At 40.9% G+C, this 15,627-nt stretch overlaps 1 long non-coding RNA gene across 1 annotated transcript; it reads right to left on the bottom strand.

The window, feature by feature from the left end:
• Window positions 1–3,059: 3,059 nt before the first annotated feature.
• On the bottom strand, window positions 3,060–15,361 carry LOC121860525. Its single transcript, XR_006087886.1, has 3 exons — window positions 15,310–15,361; window positions 7,338–7,421; window positions 3,060–4,122 (listed from the first exon to the last, which is right to left on the bottom strand). It is a non-coding gene; the product is annotated as an uncharacterized LOC121860525 (long non-coding RNA).
• Window positions 15,362–15,627: the final 266 nt, after the last annotated feature.

The following is a 15,627-nucleotide window of genomic DNA, read 5'->3' as shown; positions in this document are numbered from 1 at the left end:
CAAAATATTCAAAGTCCACACAAATTGATCATTATTCCAAGTACACAAACAATAAATTATTCAAAGTCCACACAAATTGACAATTATTCAAAATACACAAACAATGAGACATTTTCAAAGGATAACAATTATTCCAATTCCACACAAAATACACAATTATTCAAAGTCCACACGGGATAAAAAATTAGTCCGATTCCACCGGCGTAATACGTTATTCCGAGTTCGCGTGGGTCGATAATTATTGCCGGTCCTCGGACCCGACGCATAAATTTCCCGGTCCACAAAAGGCAAAACAAATTCAAAGTCGACAAACATTATCAATTATTCAAAGTCCACAAAGGTTAACAATTTCAAGTCCACAAACAACTACAGGTTGTAACTCTCTAGTCCGGCATTCTGTGCTCCGCAAACTCCCGTGGTCCAAAACAATTTTACTTTCTCCAACAGGTACATAGGCAGTTTTTTTTTTTTTCTTGCAAATTATCATTATTATAGCAGGAGTATTAAATTGTGGGTCAGTGACTTATGCCCAGGTGGGCTAATCCCCTAAAAAAAAAAAAAACCCAGGAAATTAAGGTTTGTTTACATCCAGCACTTCAGCTGCTCTCTCTCTCTCTTTGTCTATAGAGTACAACATTTAACCCTTCAGCAATAAATAAGTGTTGCTTTCATATTCTTATGTACAGTAATGACGATATCTTTTCACATGTGCGCACTCACTTTTTTTATGGTTAACTACTTATATTGTTCCATTTTTTAACATTACACGTACTTCAAACGAGCATATTAATTTTTTTACATTAATTTTACTGCAGCTAAAATCAGGGTCTTATTTTCTTCAGTTTTATATGTACAACCAATCGGTCACTGGTTTTGTGAGCTTTAACGTAAACGATGCCGGCAGCCGTCTCGTCTCGTCTCCTCTGATATTCCACGTATTAATAATAAATTCTAGTGTTAATTTTGCACACACAAACATTAATTCAATAAAAACAAATTCACAAACATCAATTACAATATATATGAACAGTAAATAAGTGTTGCTTTCGTATTCTTACGTAAAGTAATGACGATATCTTTTCGCATGCCCACTTACGCGCGCGATCTCTTTTTTTTCTTTACCGTTATCGTTAGCGACTTCTATTGTTCCATTTATTAACATGACTTAAAACAACCATAGTCATTTGACTACAGCTACAGCCAAGGTCTTATTTTCTTCTCTTTTATATGTAGAACCAGTCAGTCACCGGTTTTGTAATCGACGAAAACAATGCCGTGTGTTTTAATATTCTACGTATTATTAATGAATTGTATTGCTCATTTTGCACACAAACAGTAATTCAATAAAAAAGACATTCAATAATGAATCTTTTCTACACGAGAGAAATGACGCTCTTTACGCGATTGTGCCAGTCGTCTGCACGTTGGCGGGCCGTTCAAACCCGTCGAAATTCCACTTTCCGCCGTCAAAATTTCTATTTATTTATTTTGGGCTCTGTTCCAATAAAATACGTTAAGAATTAAAAACTCTCCAAATTTCACGAGCTACTATACGACATTTAACCCTTCAATATGTCTTCAAAGAGGCCGTGATGCAGAGAAAGTGGTGCTAGTGCTTCCAAGCATAAGCACAAGTCACTATCTATCCAGGAAAAGGGTCAATTTCCATGGTCCGGTCCCGAGGTTGCCCGACTAGAGGTACGACATTTCGGTCCACAAAATATCTCACTTATTCAAAGTCCACATACATGCAACACATTTTCCAAATCCACAAACCAAAATAATTTCAAACTGCACAAATGACTATACTATAATCAAACAACAACAACAAGTCAAAACATTTTTCAAACTACAAATAACTTCAATCAATTACAAACAAACATATACAAGTCTACAAATATTCGAAGACGACCGATCCGCGGACGATTGACTTTCGTCGACGACGCCACATTTTTTACGACTCCGCGAACGAATCTACGACGACAAAAAATAACTCCGCGACTCCGGCCGTTCCGGTCGATTCCGACGACGCGAAACTCCCGACAAAATATTCCCCGTGCGCAATTGACACCCTTCAAATTAAAACCAATAACTATTCCACAATCAACAATTTCACAAGTCCACAACATTAACTTACACTCTTCAACTATTTCCCGATATATAACTGCCCAAACCCGACGCGACCGCGTATTCAAACTACAGACGGTACGTGCATTCTCGTCCTCGATGACAGTTACTTTCCAAATCTAAATACAACTCCTCCTCTTCTTAACAACAACATTTAGTCAAATATCAACACAATATATCTAATTCACACTCACAACATATATATAACAACAAATAAATACAATCCAACATACACACAGCAGCAGTAATACAACCACAAATTCAATTGGTAACAACAAACATATACAGGAACACAAAAACAACCAACAAATGGGAGTAACAACAGGATCAAGAGCAATGGGAGGGTGAGAAACAACAAGGGAATCACAATCAAACAGAGGAGGAGAAGGAACAGACGCAGAACAAGCAAAAGAATAAACGAGGAAGACATATGGCGAAGAGGAGGAGTAAAAGAAGGAAACAGGAAGAAGAAGAGGACGGACAGAAGCAGGTAGGGGGGAGAAAAACGAAGGGAGTTGCAATGAAACGGAGGGAAAAGAAGCCGCACGACAAACACGTCAAAAAAGGAGGAGGAGGACGGGGAGGCAGAGGGAAAAGACAAAAAAGGGAGGGCTTACAAATTAAACATTGTGCTCGTATTCCTTCCCCTACTCGTCCAACAAATTTTATTATTATACAAACGCCTTCACAATAAACACCTTAACACGAGTGGAGCAACACGGAGTACGGGTGAACGAGTATAAATTCATCCCACAAATATATTACTGCTGCATTACGTATTTCCTTACCGGTAGATGTCGCGGTCTCAAAATAGGTACCCACGCGCACTCCACGACTGCCCGCTCTCAAACGCACTGCCACAATTACGTAAAACTAATACACCTGTCGAACCTTCCCGCCATTTCAAACACGCGACTCTTAGTTAAATCTACTTCCAAATCATTCTTTACGCATCTCGCGGGTATACTTTCGTTTGTGCGCCGCCTCGTCTCCGTCCGAATTCCCGTCCGTTCTCCGTCGGTCCTCTTTCCCGTCCCGTAAACGGACCCCGATCGACCGTCGTCCGTATCCGCACGCGCCCGCACCCGCCGCTTTACGTACGACCCTTTCCTAAACCGCCATTTACTAAATTCGTCGTCGTCCGTCCCACGTCGAAAGGTTATTGCGATCGTCGCTTCCGCCAATTCCTCTACCGCGCGACTTCTTTACAATCCCCGTCGCATCCGTTTCTCACAATTACGCCGACTCGGCACTGACGAGTCAATTCCTTTAATACCCTACAAAATATATCATTCGTTGTCCCCCCCCCACCACCATCCTTATCACCTTTTACTTTATATCTTCACTAATATATAACTACTCTCTCTGTCCTAAAAAACCCACCAAATAGTCATCATTTCTCCATTCTTATCGGTTACCACAACAACACCATCTATGTCGGTCCGATCTCCCCCGTTCTTTTACTTTCAAAAGGCGCACTTCCCCGCCGCCACCGCCACCGCGTTCTCTCGTATTTATGCTGCCGTTATTTACGGATGCGCGCCGCATTCCGTGACGTTCTACGATCGTAATCATCTCCCCAAATTAGTGCAAACACCTAGTGATCACAGGCAACATCTTCAATAAATTCATTCTCGACATGTATCGACTTCCTCCGCCTTCGCAGAGTCGGTCTCTAAAAACAATACTACAAACATTATAACAATCGTTACAAACAACACGTACATTCATTTTACACGTTAAATCGTCTTTAAAACAATCACGCCGGCCCGACATTGATGCGTGTCTCCTTCTGCGTTGACGAGTGTCTTCCCGCACTCGGGAGTGTGGCGTTCTTCCCGTGTTCCGGAGCATCTTCCTCGCGCGTCGACCGGTGTCTTCGTCCGCAGTCGACGAGCGCCTTCGTCCTCGGTTCCCGAATGTCTTCGTCCGGACCGCTCTCGTGCGCCGACTGTACGAGCCGTCTCCGACTCGTATCGGCGCGCTCCTCCGCAACTGAAACGGACAAATTACTGTCAAAATATCTCGACAATTATCTACTATTACAAATTCTACTAATTCCCAAACAAACTTCATCTAACTTCATTCTTTCTACAGTATACCTATACACAAACATATCTACACACTATTGCCAACTAAAACACACAGGCATACTCGACTACCCCACAATTACGTCCCGCACAAATTACTCCTCCCGCTCGTGCCGTACGCGGGCGCCGACGTCGCGCTCTGCCGTATCTCCGTAAATACCCGCGACCCCGTCGCCTAATACAAAATCAAACTCGACGCTCCTCCACCCGTCGGTACGGTGTGCACGTCGCCACCTCCCATACTTAACGATTATCAAAAAACATACAATATACCTATACATAACATAATATTAATTGTACATATTCGTACCATTCCCAAGAACTCGAGAAATCTATAAGACGATTGGGAAAGTCCACTCGATCCGGACCGGTGTACTTTACGACCGAATGTACGTCGTGCTCTCGAGGTCGTACCATTTACGTCTGTGAACGTAACTTCCGCAGATGTCGCGTAAAAATACGCGACGACGGAGATCCGGTACGAGGATAAACGTGTTGGCGGTGAACCAAAAACTATACGGCGAGTTCTGCTATAACGCGTGTTTTGACGACGCGATTTATGAATTGAGGAACGATATTTGTAAAACGCGAACTCGTTTCCTCCGACGCGATTCCACTCGAACGATTGTTATGGCTTCGGTTCACGTTCGACATCGCGTGTTCAATTGAGTCGTGTGTTTTGTTTGTGAACAATTGCAGAAATAATGTATGTAATATTTATGTATACAGTATACCTATATATTATAAGTCAATTGTAAAATTTTAAATAAAAGAGACAATCAAATTACATAGCGTTTCACACCGGCGCTCTCTTTACATCACACAGTGTTTACGGTTCACGTTCGACTTCGCATATTCAATTGATTTATGTGTTTTGTTTGTGAAGAATTGCACAAATAATTTATGTAATATTTATGTATACAGTAAACCACTCACAAGGTCCTACAGTGACAACAAAGGGAAAGTGACCTCGACTGTGACCGTCTGTGCCTATTTTTAGCCGTCCTTGTGGTCGGTAATGCATATCGGTATATTTACTGATCATAATACTTATCTCCTATAAATAATTCATTTGAAATTTATTTTTGGGCAAAGAATATTCGGTAAATGACTGCGTTAATTCTTGAAACTACCCACATTGGTAAATTTAGGACATAAATGATGAACGGAAGTCACGTCACGGATTCGGAGTTTGGTCCTTAACGATCGCCATAAATGTACATTACCGGGTATAATGGTAGCCTCCCTTTTTCCAGAAAAAAGTATATAAATTAAACAAAATACTTGCAGCATATTTAATATATTACAGTATATTATAAATAAATAAATCAACAAATAAATTCAAATTCCCTTATCATCCTGTGTTATAAACTCGAGTCCCCGAGCGAGTACACAAAAAGAAAACGGACGACCGACACATCCTCGAGTGGATAGAGAACGGACATCTCTACTGGGGGACTCGAACGTTTCTCGTGTTTTGTGGGCGCTGTAGCATAAGATGAATATGTAAATTGTAAAAATTTAAATAAAAGAGAAAAACAAAATAAGTAGCGTTTAAAGTGTACTTTACATTGTGGCTTGGCGCAGGGTTATGCAGTGTTTACAGTTCACGCTCGACATCGCAAGTTCAATTGATTTATGTGTTTTGTTTGTGAAGAATTGCACAAATAATTTATGTAATATTTATGTATACAGTATACCTCTACAGTATATGTAAAATTTTAAATAAGAGAAAAACAAAATACATAGCGTTTTAGACCCGCGCGCTCTGTTTACTCCACACTTTGTTTGAAACACGTGTGAAATTTTTAAGTGTCCTCGGTGATTACTGTTTCTCCAATTTTGTGACTATGGAAAAGAAGAATATCTCTGGGAAGCACTCTGGTGATCATAAAAGAAAGGCTATAACACTCGAAGAAAAGCTTGATCTTTCATGACTCCTCAACATCAATCTTCTCCCCCATCAAGTTATATTCAGATTTTTTCAAGGTCAAGTGTAACATTTACTGTATGATTTCAATATTAGATATCAATGTAACATTTATTTAGACTGTACTACGAAATTTTTGTCGATTTGGAGTAATCTGCACCTAACCCTATTTTCTCCATAAGCCCTGTCATTTCTATTACACGAATTTCTATAACACGATGTTTTACAAGAACACAACTATCGCATTATAGCAGAACTACCCGTACTCGAAAGGAAACGTCTCGTATGCATCCGCGTAAACTCGATACGCCTCGTCTCCTCGGGACGTGTACGGCGATGAGGATAATCTTACGTCTGCGTTCAAATGGTGCAATGTGTCTGAGGAGGATCCCTAATTACACTTTTAAGGGAAGTGCATATACCCACGCCACGAACTTTCGGCTTCTGTTCCGAGGGATCGTCCCGTGTACCCGCCTCCGGCGTGCCGCGTTCCTATTATGACCCGCAATGTGCATACAATAACGCCTACGTGCAATACAGTATAAAACATAGGACATAAATACATATACCTCATCCTCCATTACAAGCTACTACATTCTTAACCCTTACACCCAGGTGACGTCCATCTGGTCTCCCCTTTGTGGAGGAGGGGGTGGGGAGAATTCATCTTGTTTCTCGATTTATCCCAATAGGAAGGGAGGGGGAAGTGCCAGCAGCACCCTAACCCTTGGCTTAAACTCCCATTTTTTAATAATACTTTTCATATTGTATCCAACACTTTTAGACCAGATATGACACCTTCAATTCTATATCTCTATGCTAAATTAAGTACTCTCATTATAACACTTGTAATGTCCGTCCCTCTACGCATTTTCGATGGCACCCGAGTCTCGTCGTCGGTCGCATTTTCATTTCTCCCTCGTTATCTTTACGTTCTACTACTCTTTTACTCGTAAATTCCCGTCTTATTTCCTCTCGTTGACCGGTCAAAACTTCCTTCGATATTTCGTCGACGACGCGCCGCTTAATAAATTCTCGTCTCCCTTAAAAACCTTCCACTTACTCTACGCAATTCCTACGGAGACGCCGAGGCACGCCACATACGCATTCCTATTCTTCAGAGAACCATTAAGTAAATACCGTACACTGCGATATAAACATTACAATACGGCGTCGTCCGACATTCTCACCCGCGGTTCGAGCGGCGTCCTCGGCCGGGGTCCGTCGAGTCGCCGGTCCGCACAAAAATGACGTTTCTGACTCCCGTCGGGTGACTGCAAATGAAAAATTAAGGTTAAAAAATATACATAGTCAATTAGGCATGCAAATTATACATGAACCCTTGACACCTAACCCAAATATCTGAGTACATTCTCTAAAGACCTGGATACATTTGCCAAACATACACTTTCCATTGGAAAATCTTACATACTTAGGCAGCCACCAAACGGGGAGATACCACCTCCGCAGACAATATTGGAAGCGTAATGTGTCGTCCGTGGTAGATCTTCCTGCTACGTGGCATCCCTAAAATTGTGACCGAGTCCCGGGTCGCTCGTCTGACTCTCTGTCTCGATTTTTTCTCTTACTATTGACAACACAACATAAATCTATTGTTCCTCACTTTTGATTTTTTTTTCCATTTTGTATTTCTTTAAGGTTCTTCAGTATTATTGTTACATATAAACTAGGTTACCCCATATTTATGGCAATATGTTTTATTTTACTTGTGCAATAATGCGCCACTTTGAATGCGCACGCGTGTTTTGGTTTCGTTTTTACGGACGGTCCCGAAAATATACCGGAGAGAGCGTCGTCGTTTGTGTCGTTGTCTGAGCCTCTCGCATCATATTTCGTTGATATCCACCAAAAATGAACACTGTAACTTCAACAATTATTATTATTATTATTACATTTTCGCCCCGATGTGGGTCGGTGACCCGTGCCCGGGTGGGCTAATTCCCATAAAAAAAATACGTATTATTTATTTACTTTGCACTCTTATACGTACGAGTGTCGACGAAATTAATCTGCCGTTATTTACGCGATCTCATTTCTTGCGCACTTTCGACGGTTCGACGCGTGCAGGTTCTCGTTTCTACTCCGGATTAACGCTAAATACTCGATGACGACGACGACCTCCTGGAACGTCATTAGAGGCTGACTGGCAATACATGACGAGAGATCGCTCCATTCTCAATGAGACGCCACGAACGGGCGTCTGACCATAATTGGACGATGACTTGAGGTGTTCCTGACTGAACTTACCTTTCCAGACACGGTCGAGTGAGGCTTCGGTCTCCGTGCTCGCCGATCGCCGCAATATAATACCAATTAAAACACTGCACTGTATGGCAAGTCTACCCTACAATGAATCCCCAAATCTGCTGTACCAAACATTCACTTGCCTAAAACGGTTAGCACAGACACATCCACCCAGGCAAAAGAGGGATCAATCGGACGCGTTTGTTACATGAGGCCGTCCAGAAGTGCCAAACCAGCTTTAATCGCGGGCTGTGGTTCCGCCGGAAGATGCCGTTTCAGCCGCATCGAAAGCCTGCCCTCATAATTTTCATCGTGGCAACCAGACGCGACTGCCTGTCGATGTCTCATCCACGCCACCCAAACAAACCCACCTAACTTTAGTAAATGGAAACGTACGTGTTCGGAGATATTTCTAATGACGCCATGATTTCATGCTTCATTGAAGGACTAGGGTGTGGTTAGCAAATTATTTGTTCCTCTAATTGACATATATACAACTTATAAACCCTTCTTCACACTCACAATTTATAATTATAGTCACATATTTTATAGCAAACTCCAATAAACTTATCTAATATTTATCCCATTAATATCAACACTAATAACTGGTCACTTCGACTAAGTGTGTGTAGTGTAATTGTAATCACACAAAATGGTACATTATTAATAAGGTGACCATCATATACTATAAAACTTATTAAATAAAACACAAAAAAGGAACGACAGGTGCTAGGAGAGAAAGGTGGTATGTGGAGGGAAGGGATAGAGGGGTGGAAGGGAAGGATAATAGATAAGGAAAGGAAGAATGGTACGTGAAGAAAGGGAGGGGGGACAGATGGTGGGATAGAGGGGTGGAAGGGAAAGATAATAGATGAGGAAAGGAAGAGTGGTAAGTGGAGGGAGGGATACATTTAGCTGGAGTAGGAGGAATCAGGTGGTGGTATATAGTCGCCAAACTATCCTCAAGACCTTAACGTCGGTACTGGAAGCCTGCTTTCTAGTGCCGATGGAAGTCGCCGTTGAAGAGCTTTAGGTCACCAGCCGGGCAAAAGGCATTTTATCAGCCACATTTGTACATTACGGCGATAATATGACCTAAGCCAAAATAACCGCTGACTGAGCTTGAAGTTATCTTGCATAGAATTGCTAAAAACAGAAAAACATCGAGGGCGATTTATCATCAGCCTCGCTGCCGAGAGCGGCATCACGATTCGTTCGAGCCGACTGACTGGCTGGTCTGACCGGTTGTATCGCTGCTGCGTTCGGTATGGACTTCTGTGGGCGAGTTTGTGATGCGTGAATGTTGCCCAGATTATTAAATTATACACCATCTATACAACCATTGCATAGGGTATTATAAATCAATCATAATGCCCTCGTAAAATATCGTGTTGATCATTTTTAATTTGTGTCGTGTACCGGTAAGCAGAGTGTCGAGTGGCCGGAGGTGTGTCCCGGGCCGACGGCGAGACGATACCCTACGTGATGGAACTAATCTACGATCGTAACTAGTCTATTGCTAGAAAATGCAATATACTGCACGCGAGACTACGTAAACGAGTACTTCTCGCAAACGACGACGGACCGTACGACTGCGCAATACGGGCCGAATCTCGAGCGGGCCCGCATCCGCGGACGGACCGCCCTCGGCGTGCCCGTCGACGGACACGCGCGCGACAAAAATCGCCACGACTATTTACTAAACGAAGAAACGGCACGTCGACGACCCGACAGCATTGTCGAATATTACGTCGTCGACGCGTTTACGTAAAATTGTTACCGGTCCCGCGTACGCGTCGGTGACGCGAGGCGCATTCCTAGAGAGCTAATAGCTTTAAACCAAATTTGGACTCAATTAAAGTGGTTTCAATGGAACAATTTACTTTGGTACTCGAGACTAACACAAAATACTAAAAAGACCCAATATACCCAAATGCACCTCGGCCCATCTCCTACAAAACATCGTTTTTGTAGTATCGCGTTAAAACGGACGCTCGTAAATCGACGCGGCTAAAATTACGAGACGCGAAATGGCCCGTTTACTCGTGATCGGATTCGCGGCAAGATGGGGAGGAGGGTTATCGGTTTGACAGTTGATGCCAAGGTCTAGAGCTTATTTATTTATCTGTCCTTAACAGTGACTTTCAGGTTTTCTCTTATGAAATATCACTAAACTGACTTTGAAGAATATAATTAACATTGCTGGAATTCTTATAAAATTGTGATTACTTTGAATATAAACATGCTATAGTTCACATACAAATTTTAGTTGTAACTAATTTTATTACAAAGGGCTACAAATTTTTATCTCTTGTGCAAAATATACAACGTTTATGTTAAAATTATTAGCCGTCTTGTAACGATTTTAGCAATGCAAATTAAATTCTAACTTTTGTCTGTGATATTACTTAAGATAAAGCCCGGCGACACCGACGGTTGGCGCCCGGGTCTGTGGCGCATTTTTTCCCGGCCGGGAAATGACCCGGGTGAATATAATTAACATTCTTGGGATTCTTGTAACATACTGATTAATTTGTATATAAACATGCTATAATTTCCACTAGACATAACAATTTTAGTACCCAAATCAAATTAGTACAACAAAACTCCAGCTTTGCACTAAGGTCAATTATTTCTTTTAGTATGCTGTGTGCATGTAAATGGATGAAGAAATTGATGTAAATCTACCCAAAAATACAGTTCAAAAACTTTATATTATAAAATGTACTACAGTACTGTACACTAACGTACAACAATTTTTATCTCTCGAGCAAAATATATGACGTTAACATTCAAATTATTGGCTGTCTTGCAAGGATTCCAGCAATGCAAATTATAATCTCCTAACTTTAGTCTGAAATATTATGTAAGATAAAAACTGTAAGCCTAAAACCCTGGCTCAACAGATGGGGGAGAGAGTTAAGAGGAGATGTTTGACAGTTTGAGCCGAAGGTCTCTGTGAGTTTATTTAACAGTCCTACTAAGCTTCTCTCATTTTAAAATGCCACTGAAATGACCTGGTACAATATAATTAACATTGCTGGGATTCTTGTAACATACTGATTAATTTGAATATAAACATGCTGTAATTTGCACCGGACATAACAATTTTTGTACCGTAATCAAATTAGTACAACAATGCTCCGGCTTTGCACCGAGGTCGTTTGTTTCTTTTATTGTGGTGTCTGCATGTAAATGGATGAAAATAAATGAAGAAATTGATATAAATCTACCCAAAAATACAGTTGAAAAACTTTATATTATAAAATGTACTACAATTTTTATATCTTCAACAAAATACAGTATATATATAATGTTTATATTCAAATTATTGGCTGTCTTGCAAGGATTCCAGCTATGCAAATTGTAATCCCCTAACTTTAGTCTGAGATATTATATAAAATAAACACCTTAAAGCATAAAGTTATCACCAATGTTTTGTCTGGGAACACAAGGAGGGAGGTAGCCAGCGAGCAGGGGGGGGAAGTGAGGTGACAATGTCTTTATTTATTTGAGATAAGATTTGACAGTTGGCGCTGAAGGCCCGAGTGTTTATTTATCATTACTTAAGAGTGACTAAGCTCTTCTCATAATTTGCCACCCAAACGACCTGGGTGAATATAACTTGTAAGATAGTATTTGAATATCTGTGTAAACAATCTATATTTGCCATAGACATAACAATTTAAGTACCGTAATCGTTTAGTACACGTACAGTAAGGGTTTGCACTCGGGTCCATTGTTAACCGAGGGACCGCTGTAATTGCAGTATACTTATACTGTACAATATTGACTAAATTCACTAGATAACGTACATAACTAATGGTCGGTAAAACTTGTCAAGTCTCTCGGTATGAGTGGCACGTGTTAGTGCTCGAGTCTCCCGTCGTGGAAGTCCGTTTTCTCTCCCTTCGGGATGCCCGAGTCCATTTTCTCTTAATCTTAGAGTGCAGTGCACCAGAGACTTCGTTATTCCTCAGTAATGACACAGAATTTCAAATTGCAACCCCAATTGCAACTAGGGTTGCAATTGTTGAGGCAACTAGATATGTCCGATTACAGCAAATGTGTTATTGTCAATTTGTAGGTGAAAGATTTTATCCTCAATAGATGTAGGTTAACATTACACCTGGAGGAAAATGCTTACTAAAGCCTAAGGAATGATATTCCTTTAACACATAACATCTAGCCAGTACGGGAAGGATCGTCGTGTCTCCATCAGGGGGGTCTTGGAGTGGTGGTCCAGCAGGCATCACGGAAGTGTTTTTTCGAGGGGGGGCACGGACGTACGGTCGGCCTTTCACATACGCGGGTTTAGCATTCACGGATTCGCAAATACGCGGATTGCCCCGCCAGAGGAATATTCTGTACATTGAAGTAATTGAAGTACAGTCGGCCCTTAACATTCGCGGGGGTTAGGTAACAGAGATACCCGTGAATGTTAAAAATCCGTGTACTATTGCTACCCCCCCCCAAAAAACAATCCCTGGCCCCCCCATGTCCTTATTTACCGTATATACCTGTGTGTAGTTCGAGTTTTTAAGACAAAATTATTTGGCAAAAATTGGGGGTCGACCTCTTAACGGGTAATAGTTTCGTTAGGTTGAAAAATATTTACCAGTAACTACCAGAAAACAATGGAAACGATGCACCAACACACCACCAGCTGTGAGTGTCGGTACAGTTGCCAGGGCAGATCTCTTGCGAGCCCAAAGTAGCCAAATCCATGGTATGGTAGCACAGGACGATGTAAAACAAAGTATTCATTCATTAAAGTTAACTCGTAGATACTTGACATAAATTTTTGTTCATTACATTTCAAGCATCAATCTTTGTTAATTAAATTTGAAACAAGAAAAAACTACGATACTGGATTTTCATTAAAATATTACATCACAAGTATATTTTACCTTAACCGTGACTGAATGAATATATTCTCGGAAATAAATATGGAAATGTAATATTTTTGCTGGAATGACGTACATATTATAGTGGGAAGTGGGATAAAATCATGACGAAACACTTTCGCTTTCTTTCGTTGTTCAAAATATTTTACCGTAATCTCTTTTCGAATGGTTTTCAGTTAAAAAACTGTTGCATCACAAGTGAATTAGGATAGAATATTATTGTAATACAACAGTTTTTTAACTGAAAACCATTCGAAAAGCGATTACGGTAAAATATTTTGAACAACGAAAGAAAGCGAAAGTCTTTCCTCGTGATTTTATCCCACTTCCCACTATAATATGTACGTCATTCCAGCAAAAATATTACATTTCCATATTTATTTCCGAGAATATATTCATTCAGTCACAGTTAAGGTAAAATATACTTGTGATGTAATATTTTAATGAAAATCCAGTATCGTAGTTTTCTCTTGTTTCAAATTTAATTAACAAAGATTGATGTTTCAAATGTAATGAACAAACATTTATGTCCAGTATCTATAAATTAACTTTAATAAATGAATACTTTGTTTTACATCGTCCTGTGCTACCATACCATGGATTTGGCTACTTTGGGCTCGCAACAGATCTGCCCTGGCAACTGTACCGACACTCACAGCGGGTGGTGTGTTGGTGCATCGTTTCCATTGTTTACGGGTAAATATTTTTCAACCTAACGAAACTATTACCCGTTTAGAGGTCGACCCCCAATTTTTGCCAAATAATTTGGTCTTAAAAACTCAAACTACACACAGGTATATACGGTAAATAAGGACATGGGGGGCCAGGGATTTTTTAGGGGGGGGGGGGTTAGCAATAGTACACGGATTTTTAACATTCACGGGTATCTCTGTTACCTAACCCCAGCGAATGTTAAGGGCCGACTGTATATGCTATCGGATGTTAACCGGCGCACGACTGTATGTGTTTTTGAAAGATGCAAATCCTCCGAGGATTCGCATCGCACGTAGCGCGAATTTGGATTGCGTGTCGTAAACGGACGCCGAGCCGGTCATTACCGGGATCGTACGTCAAATGAACCGAGGAATTATCGGAAAGACACAACGGGGCGAGAGGCGCTATTATTAGCCTTCGCGACGAGGGTACGCGCAACGCTCGAATAACTCGGCACAATGGGGCGAGCGAACCCTCGGGCATCGCGATGGGTTACCCGCCGCTAAACGACGGGCGACGCGCCGATTAAAATCTTATTTTGACGTTAAACCGACGCCATTTACGTATCGATAATATTTGGCAGATCCCATTTAGACCAATATATTGTATATTGCTGTACCTGTTCACTCTAATATCAACTACTATTTGCTCCGTCACTCCTCAAAAATCAGACGTGTCGTCGACGACTACATTGTGCATCTCGGTACGAATAAAACCGTCGCTACGACGCGGTGGCGAAACGTATGCCCCGAGGTCCGTCTCGGTCTAGCTCGTGACGTTCCAAAACTCTTCCGTTTAATGTATATTCCGATATTTTTGTAATCCTCGGTTGGGGCCTCGCTTCTAACCGGCACGATACATACATTAATATAGCTCAATGAATTTCTTGTTATAGTAAAGCATATACCGTACGGTCGTATGTCACACGAGGACGACTCCCTCGCTACCCGCCGTCTACGGCTATTGCTCATATAGTGACCGGATGTACCTGTACCAACTTATGCTGATGCACTGGGGATCACAGCAAAGTATTTCATCTAGAGTTTCAAATTTTACCGCTAGAAAATTCAATCGATACTTTTTGGGGGACCGTACATAATTTGGGGGGAACTGTTTTCGTTGTAGAAAAGTATCTTGGCTTTTATAATGTGAGTCTATAGGAATAGTGATTCGATTTACCATAGGTTTTTATAAGACACAGTACTCTTTCAAACTGGGGAATGCCTGTAGAACTTTCCTAACATTCAAAGTACCACAACAATATTAAATACAATACCACAGACTACTTGAGGTCCAGTAAACTTTATGTCCAGCCAACTTCATTCTAGTTCACATCAGGTCCACTGTAGGCAGTGTTGGAGAAAGTGCCTGAAAATATTACTTAAGATAAAGTACTGCACTGTTGATATGTAAAAATTTAAACTATGTCCTGTAGTCTTCTTCAAAACTATGCAAATAAAAGTTTACTCAACTCAACTGATTCATATAAGTAGAAAAAAGTATTTAGAGTACCACAGCATTTATAGAGTATCATAATTAATAAACAATGACATTATGTTTTGAAAACGAAAGTTAAAGTTATTAATATACTGTA

The sequence above is a fragment of the Homarus americanus genome, unplaced genomic scaffold, assembly GCF_018991925.1.
Source record: "Homarus americanus isolate GMGI-L3 unplaced genomic scaffold, GMGI_Hamer_2.0 scaffold2798, whole genome shotgun sequence".
NCBI classification, from domain to species: Eukaryota; Metazoa; Arthropoda; class Malacostraca; order Decapoda; family Nephropidae; genus Homarus; species Homarus americanus.
The sequence above is the reverse complement of the archived record's forward strand: the minus strand, read 5'-3'. Positions and strand labels throughout refer to the sequence as shown.